Raw genomic sequence first — 20,699 nt, 5'->3', positions numbered from 1 at the left:
GTAGGACAGGAAAGCTGAAGCCCCCCACCAGCAGCTTGACTTCCACTACCCAGTCAGCTTCAGAGAAAATAAGAAGGTCTGAGTTCTCTGGTTGTTCACACTCAGAAACTAGAGCTGAGAAACTTCCCAACATCCGGTTTTTGCAGCGCAGAGACCCCACCTCTCGGGCTGGGATGCTGTTTAGTAATGTTATGGCTCCATCTACAGTCTGAGGAAGCACCGTCGCTGCCGGATTTCTCTGAGCAACGGCGACGAGCCTTGGAGCTTCCCAGGCTCGTTGCAATTAGTGCTACTAAAGCCCTTTTCCCTCCCTATTTGCACCGTTTACTCAACGCAAATTTGGGACTATGCTGGAAGTTATTTATTTCAGGCTGTGTCTACAACAGCAGCTGTTCAGAATATACTAGGATCCTTTTAGCCAAAGTTGGTTTGCAGTTTCTATTTTAAACCAGTTTGTTATGAATTGAGTAAAATGGTTTTTTTTTTCAATTTTTGTTTCTATTTTAACAACAGAACACATGAAAGCCTTTAAAATAGCAAGATCACATTTTCTTTCATCTATTCAATAAACATTTGATTAGCACCTAATTAGCACATGAGTCAGGTTCTGTGATAAGGATGATGAGAAGTCAGGTCTGAATACATCCCATAAATGACTCATCAGAGAGAACCTTGTTACTTCCTCTTGTTGACTGAAACGTTTCCACAGTAGGTCAAGAAAGAGAAAAGGAGAAGGACAAAGGTCACTAGTAGGTAGAGACCCTGGAACAACTTTGAAACACAGTGAACTCTGTTTAACTCATGACAAAATGGAAGCTGGTAGTCAGTTCCATAAAATGTAAGATTTTTGTCCTGTTCTATTTTCCCCTCCTCAGAAGTATAATTAGCTTTTTCTAATGATCTATTTGCTAAAATAACTATTTTTCTAAAATAACTGCTTGCTTTGGGCAGGAAACTTGGCAAACAAGCCAAAAAGGAATTAAAAAATCTAAGGCGGTCATAATCCCATCAACCAAAGATGGCCACTGTCAGCTGTGTAACGTGGCCCTGCACTCATCTGGTCCTTATAAAAATGGTACTATATTTTCACTAACCCACAGGAGATGAACATTTCCCCACAACACTGCATATTTACATGATTCTGAATGGCTCCAGAGTATTCTTTCATATGAATGAATAGTATTTATTTACCCCATACAAGATTCCTGATTTTTTTACAATGATAAGCTTTGTACAGATGATATTCCTTAAGATGAACCCCTAGCCATGGAACTTCAGGAGGGCATGAACTTTCCAGGCCTCTGAGACAATACATCAAGTTGCTGTCCTGGATCAACCTCCTAGAAGGTTCACATTACATCTGAACCAAAGTCTAACTTCAGAAGCCCTAAGTGTTCACCATTCCTGAGGGAGCTCGGTGTGATGGTGAGTGGCATCCCTGTGTTAAGGGGAGCTTTGCCAGGCATCACAGGGAATGCTGGAGGGAGCAAGAACAGTTTGAAACAGTTTTTGATAAATTCTTTACCTTGTAGGTGATGTAGACTGGGATGCCTGCAAAACAGCAAGACAGGTTTTGGACCTGGTAAGTATGTAGTCAACAGCACATTACCAAAGGCTGGACAGATTAAGGAAGGAAGATAGGATAATTTTCTTCATCCTCACCACTCAACCCCCCTCCCCCACTTGCCATCATGAATGTCACCCCAGTTTGTTTTCCTTCTCCTACATCCTGTCCTCAGCTTGTCCCCATGGATGTCTGCCTTGTCCAGCATGTCCTGTAAGGTTAAGCGGGGTCCCTCTGGAGGCCTCACAACACTGTAAGAGGCAACCACATATATCAGGTCTTTGTAAAAAACTCTTGGCACCTCTCGAAGTTGAGGTGTGATTTAAGGAGTAAATACACCTGCTTAGGGAAAACTTGCAGATCATTTTCTTTAGAACTGAAGCATTTCCTGTATTGTCCCTCCATGTGTTGGTTCATATAGGGTTGAAACAACTTGAGTGATAGCAAAAAGCCAATCTTCTATGAGGATTGCCCAGTATAAGTCATTTTGGGGTTAATTTTGGAAAGAGAAGGGGCAGAAATAACCAGCTTCAGGTGAAAGGAGAAATTAAATTTTGCTTCTTTGATCTCCAAGGCTGCCTAATTGACTATCTCTCATCAGCCACCAAAAAGGAGAAGAAAAAGTGGTAGCAGAGAACCCCAGAACTTTAGAACCAAACATGACCCCAGTGGAAGGCAAGGAAGAGACGAGGGTGACCCCAGGTCATGGGCACGGTGGGAGGTGGGGTGGACGCCTGCCGGTCAGGTGCCTGGCCAAGTCATCATTCCATGTTTACCCAAAGAGGGTGCTTTTACTAAGGAACAAAATGTGACTGCCTTAATTGCAGGGGGGCATGAGGACACCCAGAAGGGGAGGTGGAGGAGGCGAGCTGGGAGCAGGCAAGACTGGACCTTGCTTTTTTTTTTTTTTTTGGTACCATTAATCTACAATTACATGAGCAACATTATGGTTACTAGACTCCCCCCATCACCAAGTGCCCCCCACATACTCCATTGCAGTCACTTTCTATCAGTGTAGTAAGATGCTATAGAGCCACTACTTGTCTTCTCTGTGCTATACTGCCTTCCCCGTGGCCCCCCTACATTATGTATGCTAATTGTAATGGCCCCTTTTACCCCTTCTCCCTCTCTTCCCACCCCTCCTCCCCAGTCCCTTTCCCTTTGGTAACTGTTAGTCCATTCTTGGGTTCTGTGAGTCTGCTGCTGATTTGTTCTTTCAGTTTTTTTTTTTTGTTCTTATACTCCACAGATGAGTGAAATCATTGGATACTTGTCTTTTTCCACCTGGCTTATTTCACTGAGCTGGACTTTGCTTTTTTTGTCTGATTCATTCTGCTGGTGAACACCTCTCAAGAGCAGTAGATGAAGGTTTGACTTCAGACCTATAATTCCTGCCCTGGCACTCACTGTGCAGAGCAGGGCATGTGGGCGTAACCCACGGGCTTCTCTGTTTTTATTGAATGTTCTCATCACCTTGACATCCTTACAGTTTCCCTTTAAGGCACATGTGTCATGCGGACAGTGGGGCTGAGGCTCACGGAACTGCACCGAGGGCCAGCCTCTCCATGTGTCCCCAGGTGCTGTGGGTGTGCAGCAGGGCAGGGGCGAGCATGGCGCCTGGGAGGCAGAGCTGCTCACCCAGGTGGCACCCCCCCTCCACTGTCACATTGGGGGCACCCCCCAGATGGTACTTTTTTCCAGTTTTCAGTTCATCTCTGTTTCTAACCCCAGTGGTTAAACCATGGGGAAGGCTTGAGGCAGAGGAATCTCCTTATTACAGAAGAAAAACCCACAGCAGAGATGATCAATACCCCACATGTGAGGAGCTCAGTAGGACACTTGAGCATGCCGGACAAAACCACAAAGATCCTAATTACCCTGGCAGAAATAACTTACATGATCACGTACCTTCTGCCTGTCCATCTCTAAGCCAGATGACCTTTTATTTATGTGGCAATGAAATAAAATATTTTGAGGTGGGCATTTGCTGAGCAACTGCCCATGCTGTTCTGGCCATGATCTCCCCAACTGGAAATCCCTTGCCTCTCATACTTTGCCACCACCTGCTTCCCGGGGAAGTAATGACAAGAGATGTTTGCAGTTTACCAACTTTGTCTGATGTTATGCATCACCTGGGAAGCTTGTGAAACTAACATCTCCGGAGCCAAAGCCTGGACTTACCTGCGTCAGCAGTCCCAGGACAGGCTTGAGCATCTGTAATTTTAAAAAGTTCACAGCCAATTCTTGAGATCGGGTGGTCGGGCAAATCTGGGAAATGCTAAGGTCATCACCGTGAAATCCTTTAATGTTTCAAAAGACACCAAGCTCTGAACACTCACAGGTGCATTCATTATTGTTATTACGGCAGACTAAATTTGCCAGCTTTAGCAAATAAAAAGGTAGGATATCCAGTTAAATTTGAATTTCAGATCAACAAAGAAGGGAATTTTTTTTAGTATATCCCAGGCACCATTTGGGATATACTTACATTAAAAATGTATTTTCATTTGGAGACTGTATTAGACGCTATGCACCCCATTTATTGTGTAATATGGAAACACTCAAGAAAAGTCTAATTTTTAGAGAAAGAAAGCATGTCAGTGATAGGAAAGTGTCCCCTTTACTTTCTCCCTGAGCCTCTCGGCTCATCAGTCTCTGGCTGGTCCCAGCTCACCTGCTTGCCAGGCAGAGGAAGCCCTGGTATCTGGCTCTTCAGCATTTTGACAAAAAGCACTACTGTTACTAAAAAGACAAATCACTTTTAAAGATGAACTATGGAGGTTTTAAAGCACAATGTAGCGTCTGCTTGTTCATATCTAATGAGACAGTGAAGCAAGTACAGAACTTCCCCCACTTATGACAATGGGGTCATATCCCGATAAACCCATCATAAGTTGAAAATAGAAGACAAAAATGCATTTAATACACCTAACCTATGGAACAGCGTAGCTCAGCCCAGCCCACCTTAAACGCCCAGAACACGTACCTTCACCTACAGTTGGGTACACACATCTACCACAAGGCCTATTTAATAACAAAGGGTCGAATACTTCATGTGATTGAGTCCTATACTGAAAGTGACAAGCAGAATGATCGTGTGGGCACAGGATGGTTGTATGTACGTGGGTCATGCACTCTCGTGATCGCATGGCTGGCTGGGAGCTGAGGCTCGCTGCCCTGTCCACTGCCGCAAGAGAGCATGGTACACATATTAGCCTGGAAAAAGATCCAAATTCAAAATCCAAAGTACGGTTTCCACTGAATGCACTTTGCTTTCACACCACTGTAAAGTTGAAAAATCCTAAGTGGAACTATAGTAAGTCGGGGACTGCCTGTGTTAAGTGTTTATGCCATTCACTTGCCAGTGTATTTGTTAATTTCAAAAGAATTCAAGTATTCTAAAACTATACACGTTTTTTTCTTTTTGCAAGATTTCCCAGGCCTCTCAGCCCCATGATGTGGGTGCTGCTTCGGTTAGATGATACCTGACACCAGACCGAAGGTTCTTCCTGCCGCAGGTGGTATATGCACTCATTGGCAGTTGGAAAGGTTTACCCTCCTGCCAATTTGGAAATCTCATTGTCGGTTATAAAGCAGACCTCCCCTGAGGTGAGAGGAGGAGGGAAAGTGCAGAGACAAATATGAAAATCGGAATGTTTTCTAAATCAAATCAAGCTACACAGTGGAAATTGAGGAGAAAGTCCTTAAGGTGACTTTTAAATGAAAATGAAATGTCTCTTAGTAAGTTACAGAGGTGCAATGATACCAAGTGGCAGTCTTGTATCTCATTAATTTCAAACATAGATTTTTATGTGAGGCTATTTGATTATAATTTGATTATCTGACCCTGTAATTAAAGTTTATTGCCAATTTGGAAGCTTACATGTAAAATGAACTGGTTTTCTTCAAAGCAATATACAATCCCTTGGACTCATTGACTTCTGGTTTTGCATTTAAATGGAAAAGTCAGTTATAACGTGACAAACAGGTTGGGGTTTTTATCATTAATCCTGCTAAAGCAATATTCATAAATTCAATTCTGAATCAGTTGGAATACTTTTCTTTTATTAGTTTCTGTGTTATTAAATGAGATTGTTTCTGACTAATATATTTCTGGACTCAAACTGTAGCTTGGAGCTGTTATTCAAATCAAATAACATGCCCCTTACTTGTGCCTCGCACTAATAAATGCCAACTTGTGATACATTTGCAAGAGACTGTCAGCAATATTAAAGGAGGCGATAATGCCACGGAGGTCTTGAAGTGAGCCGATTTTTCTAAGGGCTGATATCCGTCATTTTTCTTATAAAAACAAGACACAAAAACACGCCCGGTAGTCAAACCTTTGAGTCTTAAAGCCAAAAGCACTCTTGGATCATGTAAGTTGAATTCACCAACGCTTAAAGAACAAGGGCATTGGAATTAGAAAGTTCATAACTTTGGGGTTCTGAGTAAGAAAAGGAGGAAGGTGACCTCAGAGCAGAATCAAAGTTCCACTGGAAGGAAAGAGGGCCTCTTCACTCGGGAAACGGGTGGGTCGTTCTTTCCAATGCTAAGTGGGAAGGAGAGGCTACCTTACTTTTGAAATAAGGAAAACTTCACAAATCATTGTTGGGTTCCCAGCACAAAATGGGGTCTTCAAGAACCCCTTGTTGGCCTCATTTTACAGATGAGGGAACTGAGAAGTTTCCCAGAGAGACGTCTGCTCGTCAGAGATACACAGCTAGTTGGGGGTGAATCCCAAGTGGAAACATTCCTCATGGTTTTTCCCAACTTTCCCCACCATCCAGCTGAGAGAAAAGACTCATAAATATTCGGGGGAACTTTCCAGGGGCTGGAGTCAGAGGCCCGGCCTGTCCTTCAATCGCCTGAGCTCCAGGAGCCCCGGCCCCTCAGGCATAGCCTGCACTTGCCCCTTCGCCCTGTTTCAAGAAGGAACTGAGACCTGGTACCAAACACCACAAGCATCAGGTGACTTATAATATCTCACCTGTGAGGTACAAACACTTTACTGAGATATTTAAAGTAAATTATGTGTCTTCCCTAAGTAATCATAACAACATTGAACTTCTCATTGTTTTTGGACAATTTCCTCCATATTCCTATATGCGGGCCTCAGAACTCACGCTCCAGACTGAACTGTTGGCCGTTCTTGCTCGTCCTCTTTCCTGAGTCCTCACACGTTCACTTCACTGCTTGGATTTGCAGGTTTTCCTCAGCCCTTGACGCACTTGGGGGGGGAGTGTTGCTAGGTGTCAACCTTCCCACACGATCACCCCGGCAGGAATGGTCTCTGGTGCCCCAGAAGGAAAGTGTTCAAGCCCATTGGAGAATTCCAGAGTCTCCAGGTTGCGAGAAACCTTTGCAATCTGCCCTCTATTCCCAGCTCCCTCTTCCCACCACAGGACCTCCAGCAGGACAGGTCCCGGGTGGGAACTGCTTCCTGGCGCCAGGCCAGCAGCTGTGGGTGTGCAGGAGGGCGGAGGAGGAGGGCGGTGGCCTGCCGCTGCCCCTGCTGAGCGCTCACCTGGTGGGCTGCCCTACCCCACCACCTCCTCCCACAGCCTCTCAAGGCCAGCGATCTTGGCCCCTGGGCTGCCGGGAGGGTGGTGAGCTGTCTCCTCCATCCCCTGGCCCTGCAGGTTTGTCCCCAGAAGGTGACCCAGGTGAGGTCAGCTTCCAGAAGGAGACAACGTGAAGGCTGCAAGCAGTAGGTGTGACCCGGAAAGTGCGTGCGGAGACTGTGGGCTCCAGGCTGCAGTGAACCTGAGTCTAGTTCAGCACGAGTTCCATTGCCCAGGGGTTTGCCTCGCTTTGTGCTTAGAAAGCATCACCTGGCCTGCACAATGCCTGTCGGTGAGCAGGCGTAGCCCCTCAGTGATGGCCAAGGCACAGGCCTCGCTGCTGCCTGCTTGGGTGCCAGGGGGCCTCAGACTCACGCCAACCACACTCCCAGCCAGCACTGGCGGGTGCTGGCCTCCCAGGTGGCTCCACAGGCATCTCCTGGCCTTGCAGGTCAAGCCTTACTTCAGGGCAGGTTATCACAGATGTCCTGAGAAGATGGGCCCATGCTGCAGCCTCTCATTTCCCTGAGAGAACTGGGGTGACTGAGATTCCAGGGATCCCAGTCGCAGCTTGTCACTCAGACCAGGGGGTTGTTGGGTGTGAGGGCTGTTACAAAATAGCAGCTCTCCATTGTATGCGTATACTACATTTTAAAAATCCATTGTGTGGATAACCAAAATTTGTTTATCCATTCATCCATTGATGGACAGTTGGGTTGTTTCTACCTCTTGGCTATTGTGAATAGTGCTGCTATAAATGTGTGTACATACGTACTTTGGACTATTGTCAATTCTTTTGATATATACCTAGGAGTGGAATTGTGGGGTCAGAGTGTAATTCTAGGTTTAACTTTCTGAGGTGCCACCATACCATTTTCCACAGTGCCTGCACCATTTTGCAGTCCCACCAGCCCTGTGTGTATAAGGGTTCCAGTTTCTCCACATCCTCTCCAACACTTGCTATTTTTTGTTTTTCGATAATAGCCATCCTAATGAAGTAGCATCTCATTGTGGTTTTGATTTGTTTCACTAATGACTAGTGATGTGGAGCATGTAGCTTCTCATGTAGCTGGTTTATTTTTAAAGGTTACAAAAGGGAGAAGAGGGGTGTTATTGCTCTTTGGGGGATAAGGAGTATCCAGGACGAAGGGGGCCAATCTGTTGACTAACCAAAGCATGTGTCTGCGCTGAGTCTACAACTTTATTTGTGATTTTTCTGAACCACTGTTCTCAGCTTTGGCTGCTTCTCAGAAATCACCTGGGGAGATCGAAAAATGATGAAGGTGCGTTGCACCCGAGCTTCCGACCTGAGCAGTCCAGGTGGGGCTGGCATCGGTAGTCTCTGAAGCTCCCCAGGGATCCTCATATGCAGACAGGGCCTCTGCTCTAAGCAGACGGCAGCACCCAGCATCATCTCTGAGCCTCCCCGCTCATTTACAAAGCTGTGGTCCTCCAAGATTTTGTTGGTGGTGGTAACAGCTGTATTCATTCACTCAGCACATCAATTCTAGAACATTTTCATCACCTCAAAAGAAAACCCCATACCCTTTAGCTATTACCCCCAAATCCTATCCTCCTCCGAGCTTCTGGCAACCACTAATCTAATTATTTGTCTCTATAAATTTGCCTATTCTGGACATTTCATCTAATGGAATTGTAACATGCGGCCTTTGCATCTGGCTTCTTTCACTCAGCATAATGTTTCCAAGGTTTATCCATGCTGGGGCAGGTTGTCAATGCTTTCTTCCTTTTTAAGGCTGTATAATATTCCAGCCTATGGCTAGACCACCTCCTGCCCACCCTTCATCAGTGATGGTCCCAGGCATCCCCACCTGAGGCCTGTGGGGAATGGTGCTGCTGTGGACATGGGCTACAAGCTCCTGGGTGGACCGTCCAGCCTTTGAAGGCACCTTTTACTCAAGTTTTGCCCCATTGCAGGGCAGGCTCAGCTCTAATGTTTCATGGGGAAAAAAATTAATTGGAGATCCTAAACCTCATGTCTTTTAAGAAAATATTCCGCTACAAAATTTTCACTGATTTTAAGTGTAAGTTCTGTGTAGCTATTGTTTTGCAGCCTTAAACCCACTTGGAGCCTCAAAGAGTCTCTGAAAATCATCTCAAAACAACACTTGGACTTAGTCCGGTGTCTTCCTTGGGGTGCCCCTTCCTGCTTTTTAGGACTTCAGACAAAGCTTACGGCCGCGGTGACAATGCTAACCAGGACTGCAGTGTTTCCCCTTACAGATGACGGTAGCTGCTGCCACACTTCGCTCCTGTGCTCACCGCTCCTCAGGGCTTAGCCTGTGCCCGCGCCGCTCAGCCCCCTGGAGGAGGCAACAAGGAACATCTGGTAGAGGCGCAGAGGTGGATAAGCCAGAACCCCTCTGGGCTCCAAGAGCTCAGTCAAGGGAAGCAAGGGAAACAAGTCCAAAATAAATACAATGCATGTCAAATGCAGTGTTTCGCAAAGTGTGGAAGGCGTGTCAGTGTGTAGTGAGAGATGGTATTAGGTGGCACATAATATGGGATTAACCAGCACTGAATCACCACAGGACTAAGTTATTCCCTTCTTAATGATCTTCTAAGCCTTCAGATAAAGCAAGGAGAATGTTTCTGTTTGATGCTAATGGTTCTTTAACACCTCTCTTCAGTCAAACCTCCTGCTATTAGAAAAAAAATAGCAGACATAGATTCAAGTCTCCAGCTGTAACAGTATTGACCAGAAACTAGAAGCATTGCTTTGCTTCCATTATTTTACTGTTGGCTTCTAATTGACTAGTCTCCCTGATTTTCTTTTCCTTGTTGGAAAATTCTGGACATTTCCTTTATGTCCACCATTGTGACATAAAGTTTACTTTTAAAATGAGTGTATTTAAATTTAAGTTTTTAAAACATGAGTTCATTTGAAGGAAAAGAAGAAGTAAATAGTAGAGCAGGTGGCCAGCAGATGTGGCAGAAGCTGTGCAGGTGTTTCCCAAATGGCCCTGGGAAATAGTCATGGATGTGCTCTAAGGGCCAGAGGAGCCCCCAGCCCTGCCTGAGAACACAGGACAGAGCTCCGCACGGTAATTAGCATGTCATTAAATCACAGAATGAGGGCTATTAATTTATACATGGAAGGAACCTTAGAAATTGGGACCCTGCCACAATGTCTGTAGGTGAGGGACTATGGGTCTTTGAAGCTTTGTGGCTCTGGGGTCACACAGATACCAGTGGAAAGCCAGCCCTTGGCCCCGTAGCTGTGTATTTCTGCCATGGATCATCCCAGTCCCATGCAGTCCCATGAATATCACAGCTATGTCATGTCACAGGACATGCTCTTTTCCCAGCTGCCCCAATAAAACAGTACATTTTGCTTCCAGTAATGTGACTGATGGGGACAGGAAATACATGGCTCTGTCTCTACCACTCTGCAAAGCTCCATGGATGAGGCTCATTTGTAAAGAATCATAGAACTTTTTCTCTAAAAGTAGGACTACAGCATAGGTGCAATGTCTACAACTGGCTGTTGTGCTGCTCATTAAATATTTCCCATTTTCCTTCTAGATAACATAGTGAGATTGTACTTCCCTGCCCCTGCTAAGCTTGGGGTGATTTGTTATGCAGCAGCAGATAACTGACACAAGGTCTGGCTCTTTCCACTTAGTATCATGCCTCTGTACTCCATCCACATTGTATCAGTCGTACTGCTGAGGAGTACAGCTTTAAATGGATGTGCCAGTTTATCCCTTGAGGATAAGGGATAGTTTATCTTTTGAGGATAGTAGCTGAGGAATATTTGAGTTTTTCCCTAATTTTTTGGCAGTTATGAATAACGCTACCACATAGGGAGATATTTGATTTCAAATTGTTCCTAATAGAAAATGTGTTTCTCACTAAAATCTTCAAGGCCTTGTGTGAGTCAGCTCCTGCTGCCGGCCATCCCCACCTCTTCTCAGTCCCTCCCCCGTTCCCACCCTTCACCTGCTCTGTCAATAGGCCAGGTGCTGCTCTCTTCAGGGCCTTTGCACTGCCTGCCCTCTCTGCTTTTACCTGGCCCTTCCTGTAGCTGTCTCTCAATGCTGCCTCCTCTGGGGCCTTCTCCAACATCTCTACCTGCACGCACCCTCCCCCACAGGTATCTTCATTGCTCCCCAATCTGTAACTAATAATATGTTTACTTCTCATTCTTCTCTACTAGAATGTGAATTCTAGGAGGGGAAAGGCCTTGTCTGTCTTGCCAAGGCCTCAGCACATATTCTGGTACTCTGTAGGTATTTTCTGATGGAATGATTGGATGAATGAGTACATATGATTGAAACGGTAGCATAGGTTCAGCTTATATAAGTTTTGAGTGCCAGGCTACAAAGTTTGTGCATAGACAATGGGAAATAGTGTTGAAAATGGTACCTTGGGGAAATTTTCTGCTTGTTCAAAACGAAGTTTTGGTTACAATGGGCCATAAAGAAACAAGAATTAGTATACATATATCTTACAGACATTGAATATCCTACAATTGCGGTTTCCAATTTTGGTACCATAAGAACACAGGGAAATAGCAGTGAACATTTAAGATATATCTGACCAATTTTTATCCCTTGAAATTTCTTAGAGTTTAAAGACCTATTATTCCAAAAAATATATAGCCTTGTTTATTTTTCCCTCAGACCAGTATTCAGAATTAAACAGGGAATGATGTTATTGTTGTGTATATTCTTGAACAGAAGGGCATAAAATATATTGATGGGTGTGTATCTCACTTCTACTGGCATTAATGGTGGTGTATAAAGACACAAAGAGCATGCAATGCTCTGGTGTATCACACTGTGAACTATTAATTTTTTAAATGATGGGCTCTTAGAATCTTCTGTAACAACAAACAAAAATAACAACATTCTACTAAAAAGATTAATAGACAAACCAGAAATGATTTAATTTGTCTCTCAGGTTTCTGCCTGTTGGCAAATCCATAAAAACATACAAAAAGTGCTTCTGACTTAACACAGTGATGAGACATGGTTAGTGCCCCACTTAACAATCTTCCCAGGAACCCATTATGGAGATACTTTAAAGAAATGAGGGGGTTGGCACATCTCCTGCAAAAATCTATGCTCTCTTCCACAAGTTTTATCAAGGGTACTGAATACTCTGCTAGGACTAGGGACAGAGGGCATAAAATACATCAATGGGCATGTATGAGCCGTGAGGAAAGCAGGTATGTTCTCTGCACTCCTAAAGCTTACAGTCTAGAGTAATTGCAAGAATAGCCCCAACCTAGTCCTGGTAGGAGGGACCATCAAGTCATTTGGCTTTTTCATAATCTCACATAGACTTACTCACTGAAGTCTCACTTAGGCATCAGACACCAGGAAGCATAAAGGAGTTTTCTTAGAAGCAGGTTGGTTTAGCTCTTGGTAAAGTGTGTAGCTCTGGGCCCATTGCTGCCTACAGGCATCTGGCTGAGTGAGGGAAGGGCCAGTAGAAGGTGGGCTAGGCAAAACAACCTCTCACAGGACAAGCATCTTTAAAAATATGAATCACCTTTTTCCCTTGGCCTTTTAAAGTGTGGTCCCTCCACATTGGCTGGAGGCTCCAATCTTCCTTGGGGAGAGAGAAGAGGTCACAGCTGTTGACAGAAGGAATACAAGAGAAAGAGATGCTCAGTGTTTGAAAGAAGTCCCTGCCTCTGCCACAACCTGGATGAGGCCACTGCAAAGGCGGGCAGCCCGGGGGCAGGCAGAGGGGCACAGCTCTCCAGAGCCGCCTTCCATTCCCTCGCCTCACAGTGTGGACACAACCAGGAGCTTCCCCATCCCGGAGGGCAAGGAGGCTCCACGGCAGAAGATGAGCAGCCTTACCTAGGCTGAAGGCTGTGGTGAGGAGGTGGGTCTGCCTGCTGAAGGTGAGGCTGTCAGGGAGACCCACCAGGCCGACCAGACCACGGGTCAGTGCTTCGGAATGCCAGCAAGGGGAGCAGCAGCCAGCGGTGTAGGCACCTTCAGAGAGAAACAGGCACTCCAGACACGTGCCCAGGTGACCCCATTCACTGAAGGGCTGCCTTGAGCTGGCTGGCAGGGTGGAAGACAGAAATCAGAGCCCAAATGCCTTTCTCAGAAGAGGCAGAAAATCACCTAGGGAAGGGCTGGAGTGATTGTATGAGGTTGGACTTAATCTAGCCTTTTTTTCTTCCCGCTTGCTTTGTACCAAATAGGGGTTCACGAAGACTAGATGTTTTCTATATGCACTCTGTTCTGTGTCCCTGAGTGAACCCACAAACAGCAACCACCTAGCTGCTTGTCGAAGGTGAATCTCCCCCAAGTGTTGCCGAGTCAGCCAGTGGAGGGCCGCTAAGTGTTTAAAACTGGCTGGTGGAGGGGGAGCCCCGACTCATAGTGCCCACCAGCGTCTCTCCTGTGGGGTAAGCCCTCCCACCTGCCTGTTTTCCCCTAGCAGGGAGTCTGGTTGCAGAGGGAGGGAGCAGGTTTGCCTGAAGCAGCAGCCTCCAGCACGCACGGTCTGTCCACCGGTCTTAACAGACCAGACTTGTGAATCTGCTCCTGTGACCCAGAGCAGTATAAACTTTCCAGCAATAAAAATATCCTCTGGACACTGGTTCAACTTCCTCTATGGAAACGGCACTGGGCCCCATGTGGACAGCACCCCCATGTGGCCCATCTCCCAGTTTTCTTCTTGAATCTTCTCTTCCAGGAAGATTTCAGGCCGACCCAGGCACCCACCCACGAAGCCAGGACACTCCTTTGTTTGAGGCAGCCCGACTGACAGAATCAGAGCAAACCAGACCCTGGAGGGAGCTGCGGTGGTCATCGCGGCAGCCCCGAGCCTCCAGGCAGGTCTCCCTGTAAATCGGCCTAGACAGAGCTTGCCTCGTGCGGGGCCCTTTGCTCCCAACGCCCCGAGCAGCCAGGAAAGTTTTGTGCTGACTCCATGGAGCAGCGTCGGTGGCCGCGTGCTGCCCCCGCTCAGAAGGGAGTCATTAGTGACACGCAGCAGTGTGCGCGGCCCGGAGGCCTGTGGCAATTAATCACCTCTGCGCTCGGCAGCACCAGCCGTCTCAGACGCGCCCTCCTCGAGGTAGCCCTCTAACGGTCCCTGGAGGAGGCAGGAGGGTGAGGGGCCACCTGCGCTAACGTTAGCCAGCAATCCGCCCAAACCAAAAAATATATATATTATTTTTAGAGTATTCAAATATTTCTCACTTACTTTCCAGAATCTGTTATTGGTATAAAGGTTGAAGCTCAGGCAGCTTAACTGTTATGTGGAATGACCTTTAGTTTTAATATTAATATATTATAGTAAAGTCTATGTGAATCATGAATGCAATTTTGGTATTCATATAAAATGCCACACGCTGAACCCATTGCAACATTTTTTCCCCCCTGTCCTCCAGTAGGCTGAAAACTGGGTGAATTAATATGCGTCATCTTCCTCTCCCCTTTATTTACTTAGAGAGGGTGGCTGGGCAACTTTATCAAGAGTAACATTATCAAGAGCTTTCCTGCAAGCTTCTTTATCATATTCACATCCGCGTCTGCTCGACACTTGTCAGTGTCAATCAAATCGCAATAATACGCAGATGATTTGCTCATTTGGTTTAATAAAATCTTTCTGCTTATTTGCGCTGCCGCCATTACACCACGTAATTGCTGTGCTGCGGAGGTGAAAGGCAGCCAGTTGCCTGGGGGATAAGAGGAGACGATTGCTATATGAAGGATTTGTTTCTTTGCCTCTGTCTCTCCCCAGTCACTCATATTCCTAAAATTAATATTGTATTTGAATCCGGCCCTGCTATTCTTATGCAGGCTAACATTGTTATTACTTATTATTTGGATGTGAAGTCATTTATTTTTAGTTTTATGTCCAAGCTGTCAAGCTAAATTTCATTTTGAACTGCCACATACAATTTTTAACTGCCATTTAAAACCAGATTCAAACTCTAAATTATGGAGTGAGCTTGTTCAAAGGGCCGGCCTGACAGGAAGTGCGGCCGAAAGCCCCAGTTTCCCTGCAAATCAAAGGGGTCCCCAGTGATTATTTTGGTGAAAGGGAGGCACCCCGCCCTAGTACTTCATGATCACCTTGATGGTGGCCAGATTCCCAGGGTGGCCACAGAGGGAGAGGGGCATGCAGGCAGGTGCGGAGCCTGGGGCTGCACTCAGAGCCCCTTGCAACCTGCCCCAAGCACCTGCTGCCTTTCAGTGAGGAATGGGTGGGGACCCTCGTGCAAAGGCAGGCTTGCAGAGAAGATGCCACTCCCAAAGTCATGCAAAGGCTTGACGTTGACCCTGGTGGTGGTTGGGTGACCCCATCGGGAGGCAGGAATCTCCCAGGGTGTGGCTGGGGAGACACCACAGTTCATTTTAAAGTTGTTCATGGTTGTACTCTGGTATTCCCACAAAGGGTACCATTTCTCACAGAGCACAAACAAGCATTCGGGAACTTTATCTTGCTGGCTTAGCTAGAGCCTGGTCATGTGGGCAGCTGTGAACCAGGACCACATTTCCACTAGACATGCTCATGTCCAGTGTAACATTTTAAGGGGAACAGACTTCCCTCCTACAGCAGCCTTGCAAAGGCAGGCCCTTACTAAGCCTCTATGGTTGGTGCTTTTTGTGATCTGCCCATTACATGTCTGTGAAGAACCCATGTGGGATAAGTATCATGCTTGTCCTGCTGGGAAGTAAAAATGCTGAGATTCAGGAGGCCATGAGGATGGAAGCACCAGGTCAAGCCCAAAGGGAGAAAAAAGGGGCTTTGATGGGAGGGGGGGCCCAACAGCAGGCTGGTGCTGGGAGAAAGAGGCTGCTGCCATCATCCACGTTGGGAGCACAATCTTGTCACCAGGTTGTCACCAAGGATCTGGGCTTCACTTGTCTTCCAAGAAGATCCAGTATTCAAGGAAGCCAGGTATAGACTGAGCTCATGTCACTGCCCTGGTCTGTAGCATCTGGAGACTTGCAGCCAGGCCTCAGGACTCCAGCATGCTTTCTGGGCCCATGATAAAGTATTAGGGCTTGGAAAGAGGCCCAGGAGACCCCGACTCATTGGTCCCTGCTAAGCTGGGCCATCCCAGATAGACCGTGGCCCCAGGTCTCCAGTCACGCTGCCAGGTGAGCAGAGAGAGCCTTCCAGTCCTTCCTCCTTCCCTTCTTGGTTGATCCCCCTAATATTGGGTATTAAAATGTCCTTAATTTTAAATGCACACACTTTGTTTTGGGTGCCAACTTGATTTATGAAATATGTTTCATAAGATAACACATCTGCGGAGGGCAGAGCCGCCGTGGTCGCTGTGAGAGGCTGAGAGAGTGGTGGTGACTTCTGTTCCTCCGTCTGGCAAACAGGCTGGTGTTCTTTCCAAGGGTCAGGTTTCCTGAGCTAGTGGGGCTACTTTAAGGGAGCTTCTGGTCCAAGCCCACCCTGCCAGGCTGCAAAGTGCCAACCCCGCCTCCTGCTGACTCGGCTGTGGTTCTCCATGTGTGCATCATGGCACCTGGTATAGTGTGAATCGTCCACGATGTGCCCCCAACTTTTTGTTAATAATTTTAAGATGTAATTCACATGCCAAACCATCTTCCCATTAAAAGTGTACAGCTCAATGGATTTGGGATATTCACAGAGTTGTGCAACCATCACTACAGTCAATTTTAGAATACTGTCATTATCTCTGAAAGAAACCTCATGCCTTTGAGCTATCATCCTTACATGCACCCCGCCCCAACAAAGGCAACCACTATTTTGTATCTATAGATTTGCCTGTTAGGGTATTTTACATAAATGGGATCATGTAATACATGGTCTTTGCGTCTGGCTTCTTTCACTGAGCATAAAGTCTCCCAGCTCCATCCGTGTTGTGGGAGGGATCAGCCCTTCTTTCCTTCCTGCCGCCAAACACTGTTTCCTTGCAGGTGTATTGCACATTTTGTTTATCCACTCACTCATGGGTATTTGGGGTGTCTCTCCCTTTGCCTATTATGAAGAGTGTTGTGAATGCTTGTATACAAGTTTTTACTGGAATATCTGTTTCCAGTTCTACTAGAGATATATTGCTAGGAGCTGAAATAGGTCATTGCCATCAACCTTTTTTTTTTTTTTTTTGAGAGGGCATCTCTCATATTTATTGATCAAATGGTTGTTAACAACAATCAAATTCTGTATAGGGGACTCAATGCACAATCATTAATTAACCCCAAGCCTAATTCTCAACAGTCTCCAATCTCCTGAAGCATAACAAACAAGTTCTTACATGGTGAACAAGTTCTTACATAGTGAATAAGTTCTTACATGGTGAACAGTGCAAGGGCAGTCATATCACAGAAACTTTCAGTTTTGATCACGCATCATGAACTATAAACAATCAAGTCAGATATGATTATTCGTTTGATTTTTATACTTGATTTATATGTGAATCCCACATTTCTCCCTTATTATTATTACTATATATTTTTTTAATAAAATGCTGAAGTGGTAGGTAGATGCAAGATAAAGGTAGAAAACATAATTTAGTGCTGTAAGAGGGCAAATGTAGATGATCAGGTCTGTGCCTATAGACTAAGTATTAATCCAAGCTAGACAAGGGCAACAAAACATCCACGGATGCAGAAGATTTCTCTCAAAACAGGGGGGTGAGGTTCTAAGCCTCCCCTCTGTTGGTCCCCAATTTCTCACCTGATGGCCCCCCTGCGACTGTGCCTGTCTTAGGTTGTTCCTCCCTTGAGGAATCTTACCCGTCTCTGGCTAACCAGTCATCTTCCGGGGCCATACAGGGAAATGTAAAGTTGGTAAGTGAGAGAGAAGAAATATTCTTTGAAAAGGTTAGCTTTTTACTTCTTTGCAGATTTATGCCCTGTGGCTTCTATGCCCAGTATTTGTTTTGAGGTATCTTTACCACTTGGAAGAATTATGATACTCGGTAATTTTCGATATGAGGCACGAATTCTACTAAAGGGTTGTAATTAGGAAGGAAGAAGAAAAGCTATAGAAGTAGCAGGCGGAAGAAAACATGGGGAGATTGATTATTTCTTTGACATATCTTCTTGTAGAGTAACATAAGCATGTATAGGTTTTAACAAACTACTAATTAAATTGTGTACACACATTAACAGAATAGGAATACAGCTACATAATAAAAGCAGACCTACAATTACCAGCCATATCCAGTGAAACCAAGAAAACCAGTTAGGTACCCTAGGCATTTGTGAAAACTTATCGATGATATGATGGATATTGTCTAACTGAATTTGTCATCAACTTTTGATCAACATTTAGAACTAACGGTGGCCACGGGGACGCCATCAATGGCCTCCTCCTCCAAACTCCTCTGCCGCAAACCAGATCCCATTGGCACAGGCATATGAAGTCAGCTTTGTACACTGTACCAGAGATTTTGTATACAGATCACAGAAGGGGTCTATGCTGAACACCCCTCATTCTTGAGGAATAAAAATCTCTAGCCTCCTCATTCCCAGTCTTTCTCCTCTCCCGACCCCTGCAGCCTTTCCTCCACCCACCACACTCTTCTCCCCTCCTGTGGCTCCTTCCAGGAGGATGTTAGCGCCATCTCAGCAACTTCAAGCTTGTGTGCCCACATAAATTTGTCAACACCTCTTTAAGCAGCAAAAAAGGCCATTAGGCCATACAATGAGGAGGAGAAGCCTGCACTCAGTGAACTAAATTTTTCAGTTACTGGGCTCCACCCTCCTCAGGGAGCAATGGGAGACGAGATGTAGTTTTTCCTAGCATATCACAACTGCCAGTGTGGCCTATCCCACGACATCCTTCTTCAGCTTTCTGCGGGGTCCAAAGTTCATGCAGAGGTCTCAAACTCATGACCTTGAGGATGAGTTTATTTAAACCCTCAGAGTTCGAGCATTTTTTAGTTCTGTGCTTTTAAAAGTTAGGCAGTCTCCCATTTTAAAAATCCAGATTTCCAGTATCCCTTGAAAAACCAGAAGACCTGACAGTGGTAAGCCACGTCCTTGCCTGGCACTGGTTGGCCAGAGCTAAGCAGTGGGTGCCCTTTGGCTGGGCCTATACTTTATCCCAGTCCTGGCCCACGTCCCTTTCTAGTCTCTGTGAGCACTTGGATTTCTGGCCTGCACTCTATGGTAATTTCAGTGCAGCACCAAAGAATGAACAGGTAATAGGAATACACAGGACATGTCTGCTGAGTGTGGTGATTCCGCTGAAGGGGCTATCAGGCGAACAGCGTCATGAGCAGGGGCGCCATTTAAGCCCATCACAGTTGCTGAGAATTCTCTCCTTTGACAATATGACACAAACTCAAGGATGCTGATAATCACTGCCCAGAGAGCTGGCCAAGTAGATGATTCATTCAACAAATATTCACAGAGCATCTATTATGTGTCAGGTGCTGTTCTAAATTCTGGGTACATGGCAATGAAGAATACAGACAAATACCTCTGTCCTTGTACATCAAACATTCAAGAGAGGAGTATCGTTTCTGTGCAAGGAGCTACCTTTCTTTCCAGTTTCTTTGAAGAGTTAGGAGACACTACAGAAAAGAGACTGGCCGTGAACACCAATAGCAGGACCAGCCCTAATATATGACCCAGTGATGCCTTCCAGTCCTCTTCTACCTGCTGGCCTGGAACCCTGCCACAGGAGCTATTTCTAGAATTGGCCAAAGATGTTGATATTTGCAAATGCAAATACCCCTTCCAAGGGCCCAGGCTGATTATGGGCCCCTTTGCTCAGGAGGAAATAAATTGAGAAACATATTCCCTTGAGGGTTTTGTCACTGGAAGTGGGATTGTCCCTGAAATTATTTACTTTCAGAACAGAAATGGAGGAGCAATGCTTCCCAAAAAAGGATGATGAGTCCCTGGTGGCATTTGAGGCTCTCATTCATTCATTCACTCACTCATTCAGTTCAGCAGCTACTGACCGAGGGCCTGGGGTGTACCAGGCTCTGAGGAAATGAGAGAGTTAAGGAAGCTTTCATTCCAGCAGGCGCCAGACAATAACCAAGCAAACAACTTAAGATTTCAGGGAGTAGTAAGTCCTACAAAGAAAATAAAATAGGACGATGTGACAGTGAGTGAAGGAGATGAGGTCAGAGGGGGCCTCCAGGGAGGTGCCTTTTCAGCTGAGACCTTAAAGGAGGGAAGACAGTCTCACAAAGACATGGGGAGGGAACATTCCAGGCAGAGGGAACAGGCTCTCCAAGGGAGCACCCAAGGAGCAGACATCAGGCTCCAGAGCTGGTGCAGCGTGGGCAACAGGGAGCAATACTCCCCAAAGGTGGAGAAGTGAGAGCCCTGGGCCCTGCTGAAGGGTGAAGCTGGCTTTGTAGCATGCAGCCCGTGGTAGGTTTTAAGCAATGGTGTGCTGGTGAATGTTTCATGACCAGCTGGGGGCTGGCAGCTGCTCTGTGGCATTTGCCCATTTTGCTGGTGTAAATACTCCTATCATGACCAATTTCAAGCTATTAAGTCCCTGAACTCAGAGTTGGAAAGAGATGTATATGCACAGATGACCCACTGGGTGAAAATGATAGCTTCTTGATTCTCAGGACTTGTTCTAATTGAAAGTATTCAGCTTTATACATGTGAAAG

At 45.9% G+C, this 20,699-nt stretch overlaps 1 long non-coding RNA gene across 1 annotated transcript; it reads right to left on the bottom strand.

The window, feature by feature from the left end:
- Positions 1-313: 313 nt before the first annotated feature.
- LOC118910176 (uncharacterized) lies at positions 314-3,731 on the bottom strand. The gene is made up of 3 exons (XR_008994086.1): positions 3,473-3,731; positions 1,526-1,815; positions 314-684 (listed from the first exon to the last, which is right to left on the bottom strand). It is a non-coding gene; the product is annotated as an uncharacterized LOC118910176 (long non-coding RNA).
- Positions 3,732-20,699: the final 16,968 nt, after the last annotated feature.

Source organism: Manis pentadactyla, chromosome 15, assembly GCF_030020395.1.
Source record: "Manis pentadactyla isolate mManPen7 chromosome 15, mManPen7.hap1, whole genome shotgun sequence".
Classification (NCBI taxonomy): domain Eukaryota; kingdom Metazoa; phylum Chordata; class Mammalia; order Pholidota; family Manidae; genus Manis; species Manis pentadactyla.
The sequence above is the reverse complement of the archived record's forward strand: the minus strand, read 5'-3'. Positions and strand labels throughout refer to the sequence as shown.